Consider the following 19,749-nt stretch of genomic DNA (forward strand, 5'->3'; position numbering starts at 1 on the left):
CTGCTGCAGTCCTGTCTCCTTAGGCTTTTGGAAAGAGGCACGTAGGTGCCTGGTGGCCCCAATTCGTAACTTCCCTCCTTCTGAGCCTGCCTCCTTCTGAGTCAGCTTTGGAAAGGCATCAAGGTGCAGTCTTCCTACAGCAGAACGCACAGGTCTGAAGTGTACATGCTAATGAGCTTTGGTAAATGTACAAAAACCAAGACAAGGCTTATCCCTACCACATGCCTCCCTGGGTAGTAACTTGTATCCAGGGCCTGTGTGATGGACACCCTTGTGTCTCTCCAAACATCTGGCATGGGGTATCAGCACAGGGAAAGGTTTTCCTCAGCTGGCTTGCCTTCCATGTACACAGGGGCTTCTCACACTCTGAGAAGGGGCTTTGGGTGCCCAGACTTGGTACCACTCTGCCGAGGTCCTAGGGCACAGGCTGGACCACTCTCATGGCCTCCGAGATCCTTTCCTTTGGGTTTCTATGGCTTATGGCTTCCCTCCTCTTAGACGCCCTGCTAAGTGCACAGAATCCAGGAAGGCAGGGAGCTGAGACTTCTATCTGCACTGGAGGCTGACAGCCAAGGCTCAAGTCTGAGCCCAGCCCAGGGAACATGGAGGCTCTGACACATGGTAAGTTTAGAGCTGTGTTCCGAATCTCAGTCTCACCAGGGTTTGGAGCAAGACATTTGTTTCTCCTCCAATCAGAGGATGAAGCAGTTAAAAAGAAACGACTTCCATCCTTTTTTAAAAATAAACCTTGACTTTTATTAAAATATCGTGTTTATATTGTTTCCTGATTCTATACTTGTGTCTTTGACAATTTCACAATGTTTTATTCACAATGTTTTAACTTTTTTTTCTTTTCTGATCCTCAATAAGAAAGCACATTTAATCCTGCCACAGACACATTTAACACACATGGGCTGACCTTAGACCCTACCAGTGATATTTTTTTTGTTTTAGACAATCTCATAAGAACTTTAGGTCTCCACAAGAACCCCTCGAAGTCTGCATACACCATAGGCACCCTAACCTTTGTATAACAGTAAACAATTCTGCCAGGGGTTCAGAGCAGCCTGGATTTGGGAGAGGCTGCACAGCAGGGAAGCCTACAACAGTATGTCAACTGCTGGAGTCCTGAATGCCTCTAAACACCGCTTCCTCCCCTGGAAGGGAAATGAAGTGACTTCCTCCCCCCCTTCAAACCATCTTCATAGCTAAAACAAAGCAGTTAAAGGTGGAGCCACCCAGGTGAAGCGGGCCTTGAGGAGCTCACAATTTCACAGCTCGCTCCCCAGGCATGCCTCTGCCCCCTGGAGCTCTAGGTGGCTCTATTGGGACCCGTGAGCTTCAAGACATGTGCGTTGGAAACCACTCTTGCGGAAAGCGTGGAACACGGAGCATAAGCTCTTCCTTGAATGGCAGTTGAGGGGCAAGCGACCCGGTCAGCAGTGAGTGCAGACAGGGTTTCAGAAGGTTTTGGATTCACGCTCTCACTAATCCTCGTGACCATCTGCGCGCAGGTGTTCCCACGATGTTTCATAGATGATGAAGCGTCTCCGAAGACAGAGAGGAATGCGCCCCGCATGACATGGCTGCCAGAGACAGAAACCCAGCTCTCCCAGGAATGTACGCTCATGACGAGGACTCTAACCGGGGAGGAAAGCTGCTTCAGCCGGGAATGACTGTGGCGTTAGGAAGGTGACATCACTGAACAGTCACTCAGCAAGCATTCCAGACATGAAGTGGGAGGGCAGTGTCATGGCGACATGGTAGACTGTGACCAGTGGCTGTCACCACCAGGAGGCCTAAGCACTGTGTTTTCTCCTCCCCAGGACTTGTAGCCGGTGAAGACTCACCTTCATTTACAAAGCTGTGGCAAGGCAGACTGGTTTGCTGTAGGGGGGAGGGAAGATGGAAGCCAAATTCTAAGAAGATCCTATGTCACATGATTGGTGGGTAGCTAGATTTCTGGGTGGGATCCAAGGGCCTAGCAGAAGCCACCTGGAGCTGCTGGGGCAGAAGGAGACGCTCCTGACACCAGAGTCTGGGTCTCACATGCTTTATCCTCATGGATAGTTTTACTCGCATCTGTTTACATTTTAGGGTTCCTAGACAAGGAGAGATAAAGAACTCCTTGGGCTCTCTGGGGTCTCTAGGCCTCATTCTCTTCCAGACTCAGGTGAGGCCTCATGCACACCAATCAAGTTGGCTCCCTCTGAAAATCAAGCTTGTGAGGCCAGGGATTTTGTGGCTCACTTGCCATGCCTTCTCGGGCCCTTCAATGGGCTACCTCTCTACAAAGATACTAAGCAGAGTCATATGGAGAGTATTTGGTTTGTTCTTGTGGCCCTAGTTCTTCCAGAGACGGAGGTCCAGGGGGCCTTGCCTCTGACCTTCCAGTCACTTCCCTGCACAGGAAGGGGACTGTAATTGACTTTCCTTAAATTAGGTAGCCTAGGGCAGCACCTTGCTGAGGCAGGCAGGACCCGAGAGCAGAGAGCAGGCAGGAAGGCAGGACCGGAGAGCAGAGAGCAGGCAGGAAGGTAAGAACAGTTGATTTGGGGGACCAGAGAGAAGTAGAGGCAAGGGTCCTCCTGCCACTGTAGAGGTAAGCAAGGGGAGATCACAGTTATAAATGATGAATGAATGGATGAATTTTTCATTGTGCTTCTTTTGTCCACACCAGCCTCCTTGGATGGTCCCCTTGGATGGAACCTTTATATTAAAAATCTGTACTGCATAGGACCATACCAGGCATGGCCAAAAAGTCTGAATCTCAGACATTGCATGAGAGAAAAATGACATAAAATGTTGCAGTAATTTAAATGAAGTACATATTGAAATATTATCAAATATTATTTTGTTTGTTTTTCTAGACAGGGTTTCTCTCTGAAATTTCCCTGAAACCCGAGTTACAGATAGTTGTGAGCTGCCATGTTGGTGCTGGGCGTCAAATCCAGGTCCTCAGTAAGAACAGCCAGTGTTCTGAACCACTGAACCCCATCAAATACTATTTTGACACACTAACTTAAATAAAAGTTATTAAGTTTTAAGTTTACCAGCTATTTCTTTGCATGTAGTTGCTGAAAAATTTCAAATTATGTGCATGGCTCGCATTCCATTTCTTTTGGATCACCTTCAAGCGTGATCAGGTGACCAGAGGCCAGGAAGTGGGGCTGGACTTGCCACTAGTCACAGCCTGTGAAAGTCAGTGGAGACCTGAGCCCAGGGAGGAAGCCTGGCTGTGCTAGGTCCCGAGATGCACCCAGTCTGAGGAGGGTTAGGAGTTGGGGGGCGGGGACAGCAAATGCAATGGTCAGAAAAGGGGCCTCTGGTGCAGGTTACTACAGCACCCTGTGTCAGCTCCATGACAGACAGACATGTGAGGTGCATAATCTTACATCCATTTTACATCTGATACAACCACCTTGGGCACAGGAATAGTGGGTGGCAAAGCAATGATGTGAATCAAACTTCTTGGGCTCCAAGGCCCGGATTCTTGATCTCCCGCTTGTCCCATGAGGAGTTTCAGAGTCTTGGAAGTGGAAGTGAGATCTGGGTCCTTCATCTCTAAAGAGAAAGAAATGAGTTTCACCGATCAAAGCAATGATGCTTACTGGGGCTCTTCTGGGCCCCTCTGCTTGTCTGGGCCTAGAGTTCCCATCCTGCCACTGGTCCTGGGAAGAGCTGAATGGCTATGAGATTGTGTAGGTCGGACTGGAGTTCAAGGCCAAGATTCCTGTACTATGATAGAAATGCTTTCCAGACAGCGACTGTATGCACCCAGGACATCAAAACCCAGGCCCAGTGAGGCAGCTGGTTCAAAACTAAAGCCTTGGGTTGTGGGTCCTGAGGCCCTAAGCTCTGGGGAAGACAAGGAAGACAGACCATTTTATTGCCACTTGCTATGTAATTAATGACTTAATGACCTTTTGGAAGGCACAAGGAGCAGGAGAGCCATTTATGACCTCAAGAGCATGACCCCAATTGAGAGCTGAGTCTCTATGCCCTGCAGGTCCAATGGGGAGAGTCATCACTATGGCCTGTGCCTGCTGCTGCCCCTTCAGGCCTCAGCTCTCCTAGTCAGGCCTTGGAGACCTCTTGCAACCAAAACCAGGGGCAGTGCATGGGTACTGGAAGCTGGTCCCCAGGGCCCAGACCCAGTCTGGAGGGCCTTGTAACGTTGCATGAGATAGTGGACACTACGTCTTATTGGCTGGCACCAATCTCTGCTCCGATTCCTCTCTGGTCTTGACATTATGGGTTAGTTCTGAAGTTGTCTCCACATACACAGTTACAGGGTCCCACCTCTGAGGCTTTGATATGGAGCCCCCCCTCCCTGCAGCTGAGATGTGTCCCTCCTCAAGTCTCTGGTCAACTACTGACTCGGAGGACAGGTCTTCACGGTGCCAGTTGTTTTCTTCCATGCATTCAAGTTCCCAGAATACTTTATGCTTCTGTCTAGAAGGTTCTTTACCTTCTTTTTCTATTTGACCTCATTTTTTCCATGTGCACAATGGATTCATACTCTTTAGATCTAGAATGGGTAAAGAGGAAACAAAGCACGTAGGAGCTGGCCAAGATGTGCCCCCACCAACCTGTCCTGTCGACAAGACCCAGCCCAAACCCCACAAGCTTCAAAAGCTTCCCACCCATTCTGTCATCAGAGGGCCAACAGGGCTCAGTCCACAGTGTCCTTATTTTCACCTTTTTTTAAACTATTACTAAGCAATGACTTTGATAGTGTATGTCAAAAATGGTACATGTTATTGTAAATAGTCAAGCAACTCCAAAATATGCAAAAAATAAATCACCCCAAATCCTGCCATCAGAGTAAAAAAAATATAAATATTACCTGAAGATCAGTTCTGACATGTCTCCAAATATACAGGTACAATGGTGGGTGGGTAAATAATTTTATGATTTTGTGATAATGTAACACATATATTTTAAACAGCATGAAAATATTATTTATCTGTACTCACACATGAGAGAAGAAAAAGGTAACTTGAAAACATTCTTCAGTCTTTGATAAATATTTCATAATCACAAGAGTCATGTGTTTTTATAAGATCTATGAGTAAGAAAATTTATTTTAAAAATTATATTTTTAAATATGCTTTCCTGTTAGACAGTCTGGCTGACGAGCTATGAAGAAAGAGGAAATTACGGCTCCTTACACTTTATCCCAGCCCCCCTCTCCCACCTCCTGAATTTGCTCACATGATTTTCATTTTCCCAGAAGTTCTGCTCTTTTATACCCACTTTGTAAAGCTGTGTGGTTAGATGGAGGTGGGGCTCACCCCCAGCCTTTCTTTCCCGGCTTCTCTAGTCCAATGTCCACGGTCAAACCATTCAGGGTTCACGGAATGCTCACGCCGGCCGTGCTCCACCACCGAGCCCCACCACACCCCAGTGGGTGTGTTTTAAGATGGGCTCCCAGGACGCGAGGCTCTGTTGTCTGTAAGCTGGAACGTTACTGCCCTGAACTAGCTTTCTTCCCCTCTGTTCCGGGGACATTGCTCTGTCTTCTGGCATGGGATGAGAGTAAGTCCGCGTTGAGCCCGAGGTTTTCCTCTTGCAACCATTTGACTTTCTGCCTTGACACCTGAGAAATTCCGTGTGCCTTAAAGTCCAGCATCTCAGCTGTGTCTCTGTGTTGATCTCACTCCAATTTTCTCTGCTCTAACCTGTATCCCTTTCTGTGCACACTCAATTCTTTACTTAAGGGTTTCTTAATTACACCCTGAATATATTTTCTGATTCATTTGCATGCCTTTAGGGATATTAATTATTCTTTTTTTTTTTTTTTTTTTTTTTGGTTTTTCGAGACAGGGTTTCTCTGTAGCTTTGGAGCCTGTCCTGGAACTAGCTCTTGTAGACCAGGCTGGTCTCGAACTCACAGAGATCCGCCTGCCTCTGCCTCCCGAGTGCTGGGATTAAAGGCGTGCTCTTATATTACCTTATTTTCATGTTTTTGTCCAAACCTACCATGTTTTCTCCCGTGGCTTTAGTCTCTCCCTCGTCTCCTCCACATTGATGATAATGGCCTCAAGGCTTTCTGTTATGCCATGTTATTCCAGACCTTGTACGTATGTCATTTCTAAATCTTCATGGACATCTGACTTATATAGTTAATTATCAGATGCCTGTTTGCATTTGGTTCTCCATTTGTGTTTCTTCCCCTGTAACCTGTCTTCACCTCCTTCAGTTTTATAATGACCTAGTCTAAGTCAGGCCCCACTTGGCAACGCGAGATGCTAGTGGGGAACCAGTTTCTGGCTTTCTCGTGGGTCCTCGTCCCTAGTGGGGTCTTCACACTGCTCTTCTTGACGTGATCCTTCCTCGCCACCTCCTCCGCCCGGCCGTGTGTTTTCACAGTTGCTGCGCCATTTCTTTTCATAGTGCTTATGCTAACACGAGCAGCTCTGTCCACACCCTCACTTGCTTTGATATAAAGCGGATGAATCACATCTGTCTTGTATTGTTCCCTGGATTGCCTCATGCCCGTAAATCTTGCCTCATGCCTGAGGCCGCCTCAGAAACAAGGCCGTGCTTCACTCTTGCCTAGCCTGAGAGCCTCTCCCTGGCACATGCCGGGCACAGGTACATAAAACTGATGTCTGAGCTTGGATGGAGGTGAGTGGCTACCACCTTCCTGAGCCTAAAAGGGTTTCTTTTTTCTCCTTTTGTTTTTTTTTCTAAAAAATGTAAATACAGAAGACTCTGAACAGTTCCGAGAGTTTATTGAGGAAAAATTGAATCTATTCAGAAAATATAACTTTGTCAAGAAACAAGGATGGTCGAGATCAGCCTGGTCTACAAGAGCTAGTTCCAGGACAGGCTCCAAAGCTACAAAGAAACCCTGTCTCGAAAAACCAAAAAAAAAAAAAAAAGAAAGAAAGAAACAAGGATGGTGTCTAACACAGAAGAGGCCACCATGTGTGGTGCAATGACTTGAAAACTTGCAAACAGGGGAAGTATGAGGCTCAGGGTTTTGCAAGCAAGCAGCATCCAGAGAAGATGAAGGGTGCAGCATCTCCCCAACTTCCACGCATGGCAGCACTGAGTGAGTAGCAGGCAGACGCTTGCAGTTCAGCAAGCCTTCAGACTTGGAAGACAGAAATCAAGAAAGCCCTGCCAATAGCATAGGGTAAAGGGTGAAATGGCAGGGTGAGGAGTGTCAAAAGGACATGGGCACATGCCCAAAGGAACTGAAGTCAGGAACTTAACCAGGTATTTGGGTACCCAAGCTGACAGTAACATTTTTTGGAGTAACCAGGAGATAGAAACAATTCAAGTGTCAGAGACAGATGGATAAATAGACAAAATGTGGTGCGTATACACAGTGGACTATCACTCGGCCTCAAAATGAATGGAGATTCTGGTCCATAATATAGCATGAGTGGCATTTGATATCATTTTGCGGTAAGTGAAATAAGCCATGCCAATCTGACAGATGCTCTGTGAGTCTACTTTTGCAGGTTCCTAAAGTATTCAAATCACGGTAACAGAAAGTAGAATCTGTTGGGACTGGAAAGGTGGCTCAGCAGTTAAGAGCACTTACCGCTCTTGCAGAGGACTGGGACATGGTTCTCAGCACCCACTTGGTGGCTCACAACCACCTGTAACTCCAGTTCCAAGGGGATCAACACCCTCTTCTCACTTCCATGGGACCCTGCACTCACAGGGTACACATCCCATACTCCCATCAGGATGTAGTTGCCAAGGGCTGAGGGAGGGGATATGGGCGTTCCAGTCTGGGATGGTCTAATAGTTCTGGAGATGAACCATGGGGCTGTTTCATGCAATTATGAATGCATTAGTGGTATTCTTCCAAATGGCTTGGGTAGAATCGGTATAAAAATATGCAAAATACAAATTGGACTTAGAATTTGTATTTTTGAGCCCCAGAACAGACCTGGGTAGACTCCCGAATTGTGTCCCCTTTCAGGAGTGGGTGGTTGGAGACGGAATGTAGAGCCTTGAGTTTGCTCATTGAGCACTCTCATCCTGAACTGTGGCTGCAGGCCCTGATGTGCCTCTGGGAAAAAGACCTGAGAGATATTTTTTATGCTCTCTGGTCTGGAACTTGTGGAGAGGTAAAGACACCTGAAAAGTTACAAGCAGCTGGTCCAGAGGCATCTGTGTAAATAATGAGACTACACCTAGGAACCTTCTGGAAACCTTAAGCGTTACCATCTGTGTGCTGGTCCCAGGCCATCAGCTTTCCCTGTCTAGTAACTACATGACTGCCCCAGTAGCAGCAGCAGACAAAGGCATATGGGTAGAGAAGTGATCCCACAGCTCACCTTGCCCCTATTCAGAGCTGTTCGCAGGGTTAGAGGATCTCATGGTGGGAAAGACCAATGCAGCCTCTGACTCCTTTCATCACTTGTAAGACTCCCTCATGCCATGGGCCTCCCACGTCTGGGTCTCAATGTGACTCATTGTCCACAGATATTTTGAACACAACGAAGTGTCCATGGGAGGCACTGGGAAGAGGGTGGACGCTGGCTGGTGGCCAGAGGAACCGTTCTCCGTTTATCTACCTCTCAGGATGGAACATGGTACCTCTGGCTGGGATGCTGTTGTCATTGTTTCTATTCCTCGTGGACCAGGCTCCTCCTTGGCTAGAGAGAGTCCTTTTTCATTAGCTACCATGGGTCCTAAGAAGGAGGATGTTGCAAGGTTACCTGAGTGGCTAGCCCAGAGTGGGGCTAGAAGTCTGGGAAACTCATTTCATCTTTCGGCTTACCCTCTCCTTCCTTCATGGATTCTCTGTGCAAATCAACACTGCAGATGGGCTACCATGTGCAGGGGAATCAGAAGAGGAAGTCCTTGTCCCCAAGAGTCATGTCCTAGTGTACATGTTTCTCTGCAGAGCACATGATACCCATAAGCCACCTCAAACTACCACCATATCTCTGCCTTTCCTCCTACTCTTTCTGTCTAGAATGGGTAGAACTAGAAAGCAACCCTGTTGGGACAAGAACTAGCTCTTCTGACTCCAAGCCTCAGTGTGTTCCTCTCCCAAAGCTTGCTTTGAGTTTTCTGTGCAATACATTTGATGGCTTTCAAATCTCTTCTGTGCCATCCAGAATTTTTTCATTCCTTTCCTTGAAGCTCTTCCGTGATTAGACTAAGCAGGGAGGCTTGCCATCCAGGAAGGGGTGTTGAAGGGGGATGACAAAGAGACTTCAAGCTGACTAAAGAGTGAGATACGACTCAAGCATTCGGCAACCTAGAAACAGTAGAAACAGGCCAGGAAAGGCTGGGGGAGGGGAAGAAGCCTGCCCCCTCCTCCACTGTCAGGTTCAAAATCAGGGGGAAGCCCTTTAATGCAGGGCAGAGAGATTCGGCAGGAGAACTTAGTACAGGAACCCTGCTCTTCACCTCTCGGGGCACATACCTAGAAAACCAAAACACCTTCTCTAGAAAGGAGGAGAGATGACCACAGTCCCACAGCATCCCTCAGCCAAGCACTCTGGAAACAGGGCAGAGGCCAAAACCCTCGAACACCACTCTCCAGTGAGTGCTCATTTGGGCAAGGGGCACAGCCCATCAGCGGGGCAGGACTGACTATTCACACAGTGACTTTGAATGTTCCAAACCAGACTCTTACACGTAATCCATTACTTACTTTAAACAGGAAAGTTTGGCTTTTTCCCCAGCGTCATCATCCCCAGAACTATGAACAATATGGTATTTTGCCCTTCTCTGCACATGTAAGTATGTTACATAAAATCTGAACATCAGCAAACCCAAACCTCCCTATCTGGAAACTAAGACATGCTAATCACCGCCAAAGGCTCGCAGCCTGCTGTGGGGCACAGGGGACCAGGAGACTTGGACAGACTGTGCACCAGTCTGTCTCTACCTCTCTGGAGGCTTGGGTCCTAGAGCAGGCTGCTGTTCCATGGCCATGTGGGTGAGTAATGCCATCCTACTGTCTGACCAATGATGACAGTATAATTAGCACAAACAGCAATTAGAGTAATTGTTCTGTTTAGACATAACCAGACTTCACTGCTACAGGTTGGGAGAGAGGCAGCACCTAAGCCCTTTCCACGCGGCTGTGCACTGCTGCTCTTGGCTATCCCAACATCCACCTGCAAACCGCCCAAGCTAGGGCTGATGGTTCAGAAAGGAGAAGAGAAGCCACCGCTTGGAGAAGGAGGCCCCTTGGATGCACCTCCAAGCCAATAGAGGGTGGGAGGCTAGACCATGTGGGGAATCCCACTAGCTTATCATCACCATGGAAACTGCCTGTCATATGTACCAAGCCTCAAACACTTTAGAGAGCAAATGGTTTCCCAGGAGGAAAGAAGAAGTTCAGAGCCCCTTGACTCCCTGCCAGACACTCCCCCAGCTAGGTGTTGGTAGCTAAGGCCACAGACTCTCCAGGTGCAGTACCATCAATGAGATTGGACAGAAGGATTGGAGATCTAGTCTCCAGGACAGTAGAAAGGCCTGGGACCCCATGGGAGGCTTTAGGGACCAAGGAGTTATAGATAAAGTCCAGTTGGGAGGAGCAAGGGAAGGTGCAGGTGGAAGCTGCAGGTTCCTGCAACTGTTCCATCCTGCAGTGTAGACAGCGGCTAGCGCGGGTGGGGAAGACCAGTGGTTTTCATCATACACAGGATCTTCTGCCTCTAGCTGTTCAGTGGTCCTATCTCATTTCATGCTCCCCCAAAGCCTGTGAGGTATATGCTCCCCCTGTTCCACAGAAACACACGGTGAAGTGTTTCCTGAGGAGACCGTAGCTGGCCAGAGGTGTTAGGTCTTGATCTTGAGCCAAGTCTTTTGGTTTCGAGCATCAAGTCTTAATCATATTATTGGCGGTCTTTTGTGTTTGTACAGGGCTTTACAGCACATAAAGTCCTCTTACACATCTTAGCCTACTTATTTTTTTGTTTTTCAGCAGTACCCTGGGATGGTGGTGATAATGAGCTGATGGCACTTTACAGACTGTGATTAGTTAACTCGTTCTAAGTGCGCTACCTACAGCAGGGCATTCTCCTGGGAGCTTAGAATGCAGAGCCTCAGGCCCCGCCCCATGCCTGCTGCGTCACAGTCTGTGTTTGAACAAGATTCCTCAGAGATTATCTGCACCTCAGGTCCAAGAGCTATGGACACAGAGCGTCTATTCCCACCTGTTCCTTGTAGAAGCAAAACAGGCAAACTGAAACTCAGACAAGGCCAGCGACTTCTCCAAAGTCACACAGCAAGTTGGCAGCCAAGCAGAACACTTTGTTCAAGTGTTTTGTATCAAGCCAAACAAAGGGCCACCAGAACAATGCTTTCTCCCTCCACGTCCACCATCCCATTCTACCTAGTTGAGTTGGACAGGCTGTTTGCACTCTATTCTAGTCATCTCTAAAAGATACCAATCCAGAAAATAAAAAGCTTCCCTTTACGGTCTGGTAAGCCTTCAGCACTACATGTACGAAGGGTAACTTGATCAGACCCTTAGCTGGCTCTATTCTTGGGCAAGACCTCAGTCTCCCCATTATTATAAAATAACAAGTGGCCTCCCCAGAGCCTGGGTGCTGTCTAAGCTCTCCCATGAAAGGCCCATACAAAGACAAAGTCCTATTATGTTTTCTTGTGTTTAATTGTGGCTGCGTTGCTTTGACTGCCTGCAGACATCCCATTAAGTAGGAAAGTATGAAAATGATGGGCCGCCAGGCTGAGAGACTGGCAGTTATTAGAGGCTGGGCTCCTCTGACTTCCTGGCAGAGAGGCGTAACTGGCTTCATAAATTCCTCCTGGCAGAGAAGTGACTTCTCTATAGCCACTTCACTTTGCTGAGAGCCACGGGGGATTCGTTCTTCTCTCAAATTGGGGTGAAACCAAGTATCAGCACAGGTGCAGGAGGGGAGGGCAGGGAGTAAGTGATTGGCTCCCTGGCGCTGGGCAAGAGCTGGATGTATATTGTGCCATCCTGAGGGATATTGTAATTCTGGTACCTCCCATTCCTAGTCAAGGGTTCCTGTCCCCACCAAGATGCATGTCAAGTGACTTTGTTGCTGAGAAAGGCTAAAGCTCATGCTGTCCACTTGGGAGTTTTAGGGTCAATATCAATATTACGTTCTTGGGCTCAAGTTCCCATGATCTTGTACCTTAGAATAGTAGAAATTATTCTCCCTCTCGTTCTGGATGCCATAACCCCCGAATCAAGGTATTGGCCTTTTTGGCTCTTTCTGGAGGGTTCTGTTTCATATTTCTTACAGTTTTCAGTGGCTTTTGAATCCTGTACCTGTGGAAACAGAGATCTTATCACTGCTTCTGTCTCCACGAGTGGCTCACACCTCCATCCACCTTTCCTTTAGGAAAATACTTGATCTCAACTGTGGTCCAGCAAAGACCTCTTTCCCAAACACGTCATGCTCACAAACTCCAGTGGTAAGGATATTGATATTTGGTAGGGTCACTACTCAGTCCACGAAAATATCCCCCGAAGACTATGTCCTTGGCAGCTCTTTTGTCCCAGAGATGTCCTATGGTGTGAATGGTGTGACCTGGAGGAAATTTGTCTCGGAATCACAGCAAGCATCTCAAGATTCATCCCTGCCACTAAGTGGTGGCAGCTTTGGGCAACTCATATTTCTTCTCCAAGACCCAGTTTCGCATCCTCCCAGTGGGACGGGTGTGATAAGGAGGTGAGTATACTTCTCAAGAAACAAGGGGCAGAGCCCAAGAGATACAGGGCAGGAAGCCAAGACCACGGAACACTATACAGATTTGAATGTTATCAAAACAGATGGATGGGCAAATTTATCTGAACTGCCAAGTAGTCCAGAAAACATTCATTCTTCGCGAGAATCCAAATGATAACCCTTTGTAAAAATAAAAACAAAACCCTTTGCCCTGAACTTCAAACCTACCTTCCCTGTTTTGGTGGTCTCCAGAATTCTCTAGATCCTATGAGTCCTCCAAATCCTGTTCCCACATCGCCAGCCATTCCCAGCAATCTCCCTGCCCTCCGACTGAGCTCTTCAGCCATGGACCTGGGATACCTGCCTAAGCTGAGTTTCAGGAAGCAACAGGAGAGTCATGGGCTCTTGCCGACTCGACTCCCTTTTATTGACCAGCTTCTAAGAGAGTAGGTGTGGAGATAAAAATCCTCCATGATAAAGACCACTTGGACTTTCTAGCCTAGCAAAGACTCTTGGAGCATGCCAGTCAGGACAGAACAGTTATGTGATAGCACACCCAGATGCTGCTTTGGGAAGAAGTGAGAAGGCTTTCCTCAGACGATCTGCCCCTCTGCTCCAGTCCCCTAGGAGCTATGAGGACACCCAAGTTCTAAGTCTAGGGATGATTAGAAGGATAAGGTATCAGTGGATTCCCTCAAACCCTCAAGGGCTTTTTGTCAAAATAAGTCCAAGCTCTGCCCGTGCCCCAGCAGTGTCTAAAGTTAAGGCCATGTGGGTGTTTTCCAACATGCGATCTGGTGACAGGGATGTCATAACGAAACATGTGACTGGAATGTAGCTTGGCTAGATAGGCATTTATCAAGCATTTCAATATTCAGAGCACGGTGGCAGGTGTGCTGCTGATGCAAATTGCTTAGAGTGCACAGAAGGACAGCATGAGGTACCCAAGTTTGTATAGGAGTTGGCCATTTGCTGTAAGGCTTGAGAGAGGGAGGGAGGGAGGGAGGGAGGGAGGGAGGGAGGGAGGGAGGGATTACTTCAAGGCAAAGGCATGCTCAGGGAGCTTGAGATGGGTTCCGATTGGACAGAGCTGTCCATTTTCAGTGGGCTCTGGTGCAATACCAGCTATGTCTGGCAGAGAGAGCCACAGTGACCAGGCATTGCTCCCACTCAGGACCAGTGGGTGGGAGACTCTAGACCTTGTCACAGCCCACAGCTTGGGTTTTATTAAGCACAGGTGGGGGAGATGCTCCGACTTGTTACTGGTGATCTTAACAAGAAAGTGCCTGGCTTTCCATGGGAAGCTCTGGCTGGACCGATGGAGCAATACAGAGGGAGGCTTTGACACTCAGCAGATTCTTAGCCTGGCTTAAGGCCCTGGAGTGTATTGGCTCCCACCAATGCCCATCCATGACCTGGCAGGCTGCCAGCCCAGCAGCTCAGAGCAGAAGCAATGCAGGGTGCCAGCTGCCTTGGGTGTGGCTGCCATCTGCAGGCAAGGGCAGGTGACTCATCACATCACCAGCAAGCTGTGCAGGCCTGGGGTTCGGACTGGGCAGGTGACTGTGAGACAGAAAGGAAGAACACGGGGCCCTGCTGGGCTCTCAGACACACACCCCAAGCTCCTACCAGATGTAGCTCCCACCGTGGCCTTTCCTGGGGCTGTGGCTCCACCTCCTGAATACTAGCAATTCTCACAGCGTATGACATGGCAAGAGCATTGGGAGAGCAGTACTTCCCAGCTCAGATCTGTCCCAGGCACTTTGCTCTCTTCCTTGCCTCTGAAGCATCAAGCTCATCACCCCACACCCACCTCACCATTACCCAACCGAGAGAAGACCAGTATCCCAGAAATGGAAGGAGGCAAGGCCAGACACCAAGGATGTCCATCACAAGCCTACCTCACCAGGCCTCCATATGCTAAGTTACCAGTTCCTAAAAGGCAAGGGATTCACTAGATCTCCGAGGGACTCAACCTCTCAAGTATCCATGGGGGAATGACAGGCCACTCATGATATAAAAAGAATTAATTCAAAGAGGGAAGGGGGGGCAGAGGCGGACAGAGATGGGTGTTTGAGTGGACCCTGGGAGGGGTATGACCCTGCTCTGGGAAGAAAGGGAATATCTGAGAGACTTGCCTGAGCTTGGCATATGGCCCTGGGTAGTATGGAAGACTGGCAGCTAGACAGGAGGTGGATGCTGCTGGAGGAAGATGCAAAGCCCTTACTATATTTTCGTATTAAGCACCTACAATATTCTATGCACTGTGCAGTGTGTGTGTGTGTGTGTGTGTGTGTGTGTGTGTGTGTGTTTATTTATGGATATAAGAACACTGTGGGGAAGATTTTACTAACTCGATGCTGCCAATAAAGAAACCAAGATACAGAAAGGCCAAGTGGTTCAATAAAGGTCACACCGCTAGCAGTGGCAAAATTGCGGCGTACACCTTGTCCTGTTGACTCTAGAATCCCATTCTTGTCTTCCCAGGGTTCTTCTCGGAGACTATTCTGAAGTGAGTTTTGGTGTCTGGGTGAGGCAGGAACTGACAGAAGCCCTGAGGTCCACCAGGGAATCACAGGGCAAGACTGCTAGTGGTGGGCTGAGGCAAGAGAAAAGGCAGCAAGCGCCTCGGGAAGCCGGTCTCAGGAGGACAGACAAAATCTGGGTTGGCAGCAGGGCAGGGCACAGCGCAAGTCTAGTGCTGACAGCAACTGTCAGCCAGCGCTGGACCGAATCCCTGCCACTATTCATCTCCTTCCCTCGATGCTGGCAACTGCCCCACCCACCCCACCCAGAGAGACCAGAAGGGCAGCTCTGAGACAGTCCTGGTGGGAGCCCTCAGTGCACACCCAGGCCTCACCCCTTAGCTGGTTAGCCCAGCACGCCCTAGATTCACCCAGGACCTTCTACCCGGCCCCTTGATGCCTGTCTCCTCCCTCTGCCAGCCCTGCCCCCCGAGCTCTTCCAGGACAGAGCTAGGCTATGTCTCTGCCCACAGGGACACAGGCCCTGGCCATATGTTCTAGTCTGCCAACTGGAGTGCTTGCCAATGGGATGTGGGCACAGCCTTTGCTGTTCCTAGGCTTCTTCCAGTCCCTCATCTCCTAGACCATAGCTGGGAACTTCTGGGTGCTCCTGTAACTTCTAGGGCCGGAGGTCCTGCAGCCTGCCGAAAGGTGGTGTAGGGTCTCATCACAAGTCAAGGTTCACAGGTCTGCACCACTTCTGATCTGGTACCTTGAGAGAAGCCAAGATTCAGGATTCTGAAAGGAATCACCACAGGGTCTCTGTGAGGCATGGGTTTTAGAATTCTGGTGAAATGAGTCCCCAGGTGGGATTTTCTTTCAGTATGCTGGACAAAGTGGGGTTAAATAAATTATGGCTTTTTGGAGTAAATTTACCCTGGGACTTGAGAAAGACAGGCTCCTTGTGTTCACATGGATACCCAGTGATACAGGCTGGGAGTTGAGCATGCATTGCTGAGATCACTGCTAGCAGGTAGAGCTCTCAGGGGAAACAGACTTTAGAGTCAAGGGCTTGTGGTACCCTGAGCCCGGCTGACTCAAGAGTCTGGGAAGGGTCTGCATCCAGGCTTGTTTGTGCACAAGATGAAAAGTCATTCCAAACAAATGTTCATCAAGCACATGGACTCAGGACGCTCTAATGAGCAACAGCATCTTCCCCTCAAGTTGCTCAAGACCATAGAGACTCATGGGTCTCATGAAGGAGAGCAAGGGATAAGAACAGGGAGGTGCAATGGACTCCAGGAGGGAGATGGAATCTGGCTTGGGGATTGCTCTTCAGGGATAACAGGAACGAATGTGGCAATAAGGAAGAAGTGGGACCGTTTGTCACCGCCTTTATTAACACCTGTAAATGGCTTCTCGTTACTCTTAGAAAGTTCAACTAGGTAGAAGTTACAGAGTCCTGTACTGCCCGGCGTGGTGGCTGCCAGCAGTGTTTGGCTACCGGGTGCTTGAAATGTGGCAGAGTGTAAAATTTCATGTGGTTTTAACTAACAGAAGCAGCCATCACAGACATCTCCCTTATTGCAGGAAGTTGTTTAGAAGCGTGCTGCCTGCCTGCATACCTTGTGCCTACTGCCTCCCTATCACTGATGTATGGGTTCCCAGGGTTTGACAGACTCTGTGGAGCTCTTCCAGAGATGGACAGTCACCCCAGTGCTCCGGGTCTCAGCCTGCTGGCATTCTCTGTCCCAGTGGCTATAGCTGCCTCTCTGTGTTCCTTGTGGCCACTCATGTTTCCCACACAGTACCTAATATTATTCTCAGTAGTTTCGCTAGCTCATACAATCATTCGTCCTTGTGCATCCCTTTAGCAGGTAAGTTTTGTGGGACACAGGCTGGGTGGTTTCTTATTGGGTAAGCTCCAGGGGCTGGTGTGGCCTCGAGCTCACTTAGGACTCAGTACACTTAAGGGTCTGACTGAGTATGCTCCGTGCAGAGGAAACGGCATCCGTGTGAAGGCATGGGGGCAGGCATCAACACAGGGGTGGGAGAAACAGAGGGTAGAAGAAAAATGAAGGAGAAAGAAGGGCACATATTTAGATTGCGGAAGAAGTGATGTGGATGTCTCAGGGAAGTTGAGTCCTGAGTTGGGCAGCCCTTGAGAAGCCTACTGTATGGCTGAGAAGCCTTGACAACAGAGTCAGCCCCATGGCCACTGTTCTAGAGCACAGGACACATGCGGAGAGGTGGGCTAAATAAGAGGGACCATTCTGTCAAACACAGGAACCCAAAAAACAAGAGTATCCCATCTTTCATATTCCTGGGACTTCTGTATCAGTTTGGGGTACAGGAGACGGTCCACTCATCTAGTAGGACTGAATCCAAGCAAGAAGTAGCAAGAGCCCAAGGGACTTTTGTGCCTCCTTCTCCCTTTTTCTCCCTCCTCCATTTGCCTGGCTTCCTTGTCAAGCAGTAAGTAGCTGCTCAGTAAATAATTGTTGGATAAATGAATCCACACTCCACCAAGGCCACAAGATGTTCTCCTCTCACGGAGACAGGGAGGGAGCCTCGAGTGCGGAGTGAAATCTGGGTCAATCTAATGCTGTAGGCAAGTGGCAAACAAAATTAGAGTCCATTCCTACTCATTCCTTTCAACAACACTGAGGATGCAATTTTGCTTGTATTGTTTCATAACTAGGTCAAAATAAATTTCTTCTAGGAAGTTTTCCACAGACCGTTCCTTTAGCTTCCAAACTCAAAGTGACCCATCAAAATTCTCTCCCTGCCTAAATTCGTGTTCAGGTCTCCCAAAAGTACGCCAAAGAACTCCGCTTGGGCAGCAGCACTCCTCCACTTTCTGAGACTTAGCACGACTCCCTTCTTTTCCGGCTAATTTCTGAGATAGGACCCCACATGGAGTGGGAGAGGAGGGGGAGAGATGGTGGAAATGGGCAAGTATCCCCCTTCATCTGGTCCTCTACGGGCGCCTAGACTGTTCCAGATCCCTTCTCATAGCTCTCAGGCTTCACGGCTGCCCTAGCTTCAAAGTGTGACTCTCTGGTGAAGGATCACACCTCTAGGGGCGAGTTGGGGGATGGGGTCAGATAAAGGACAAATGCAGTGTAGACCAATGTAGACCTGCTGCGGTGCAGAGACACTAAGGGGCATCACGAGGGAAGTGAGGGCTATATACCAGCTTGTCTAACTTGCGTGTGCTAAAAATCAATAGTTTTAAAATTGGGAGGGTTTGGAGGCCACTGCTCGATAAACAACAGTAAGGAAGCAGCTTACTGCCAAGCTCTCTCTGGTTCCAGCCCTCGGTGCTTGGCCTCGCTTCTGCCAATTACTAACCAGGTAACCTTACAGTGCTCAGTTGCCTCATCTGAAAAGGAGAAGCGATCGTGCTGGCACCGAGTTCATAGGATCATCCTAAGAAGGGCACGGGTCACATAAGGAGGACCCGGAGCTTGATCTGGAGGTAGTGCTTATAACGGCGTATTAAACGCTACCTGTTGCCTTGGGTGCTGTGTAAAAATGATGTCAGTATCCAAATCATGCCGCCGCGGTAACCAGACAAATTGAACTTTACACCTGGGAAAAGTTTTTTAAAGAAAATCAGTTTGGGCTTCCATGGACTTGATTTTTCATAAGACTATTCCATTCGCCTGCTTCAGGGTCAATGTGTATTATAGAAGGTAGCAGAATTATCATTATCTAAAGTCTCAATTAAGGTTTATTATGACTAACACATTAGGTCTCAGGGAGTCCGGATGTATGATAAAATGGAATTGCACTTTTATAAGCTGTCCTGTGTACTTGGTGGCACACTTGGGCTCCTATGAAACCAATGTGTGCAGCACTTAATGTCCACTTCATAGGCCTTTGCTGCAAGAGGCTGGATGGTGTGAAGGAGTAAGCAATGGACCAGGAGCCGCCGGGCCTGGTTAGAAGAGAAGCTTTGTCACTTACTCACTGGGACAGTAGGAGCAGGCTGCCTCTCTTCTTAACACTGATGTATGGGCCAGGGCAGGGTGAGCACACAGCAGTCTGTGGCTGGATGCAAAATCTAACAAAATGAGTGATGACAGAGGATTGAGGTGTTTAATTTTAATATTTAATGATGGCATATTTGGGGCCATCATTAAGTTTTTTTTTTTTAAAGCACACAATCCTATACAGTATACAACTGTTTCCAGAGAAAGCTATTATCTGCTTTATAATAACCCGCTGTGCAGGTGGCTCCCATGCGTGCCCCCTGGGGAACTGCTGAGTGGCCTATATGTGACACCCGCTTCTCTGGACCCACTTCATGCGGTCACATCAGTCTCCTCGGCCATTCCTTGATGCGTAAGTAGCATCTCGTCTTACTTTGTGACTGTCCCTTTTTCTGCAGGTTAAAGGAGTGAAGTACAAGGGACTTGCGTGGGCTATGAGCTACAGCTACACCTCAAAGCAAGAGCAGCAGCATTCACATTCCTGAGACCCTAAACCTAAGCTGGCCGGATTGCAATGCTACACACTCCAGTGGTGGGTGTCCAGAACCAGAAACCTGAGTCATCAAGAAGAGCATAAAATACTTCCAGTATCGCTTGCTTCAGTGCAAGGCTGGGTGTGAAGCCTTTTAG

The sequence above is a fragment of the Arvicola amphibius genome, chromosome 12, assembly GCF_903992535.2.
Source record: "Arvicola amphibius chromosome 12, mArvAmp1.2, whole genome shotgun sequence".
Taxonomy (NCBI): Eukaryota; Metazoa; Chordata; class Mammalia; order Rodentia; family Cricetidae; genus Arvicola; species Arvicola amphibius.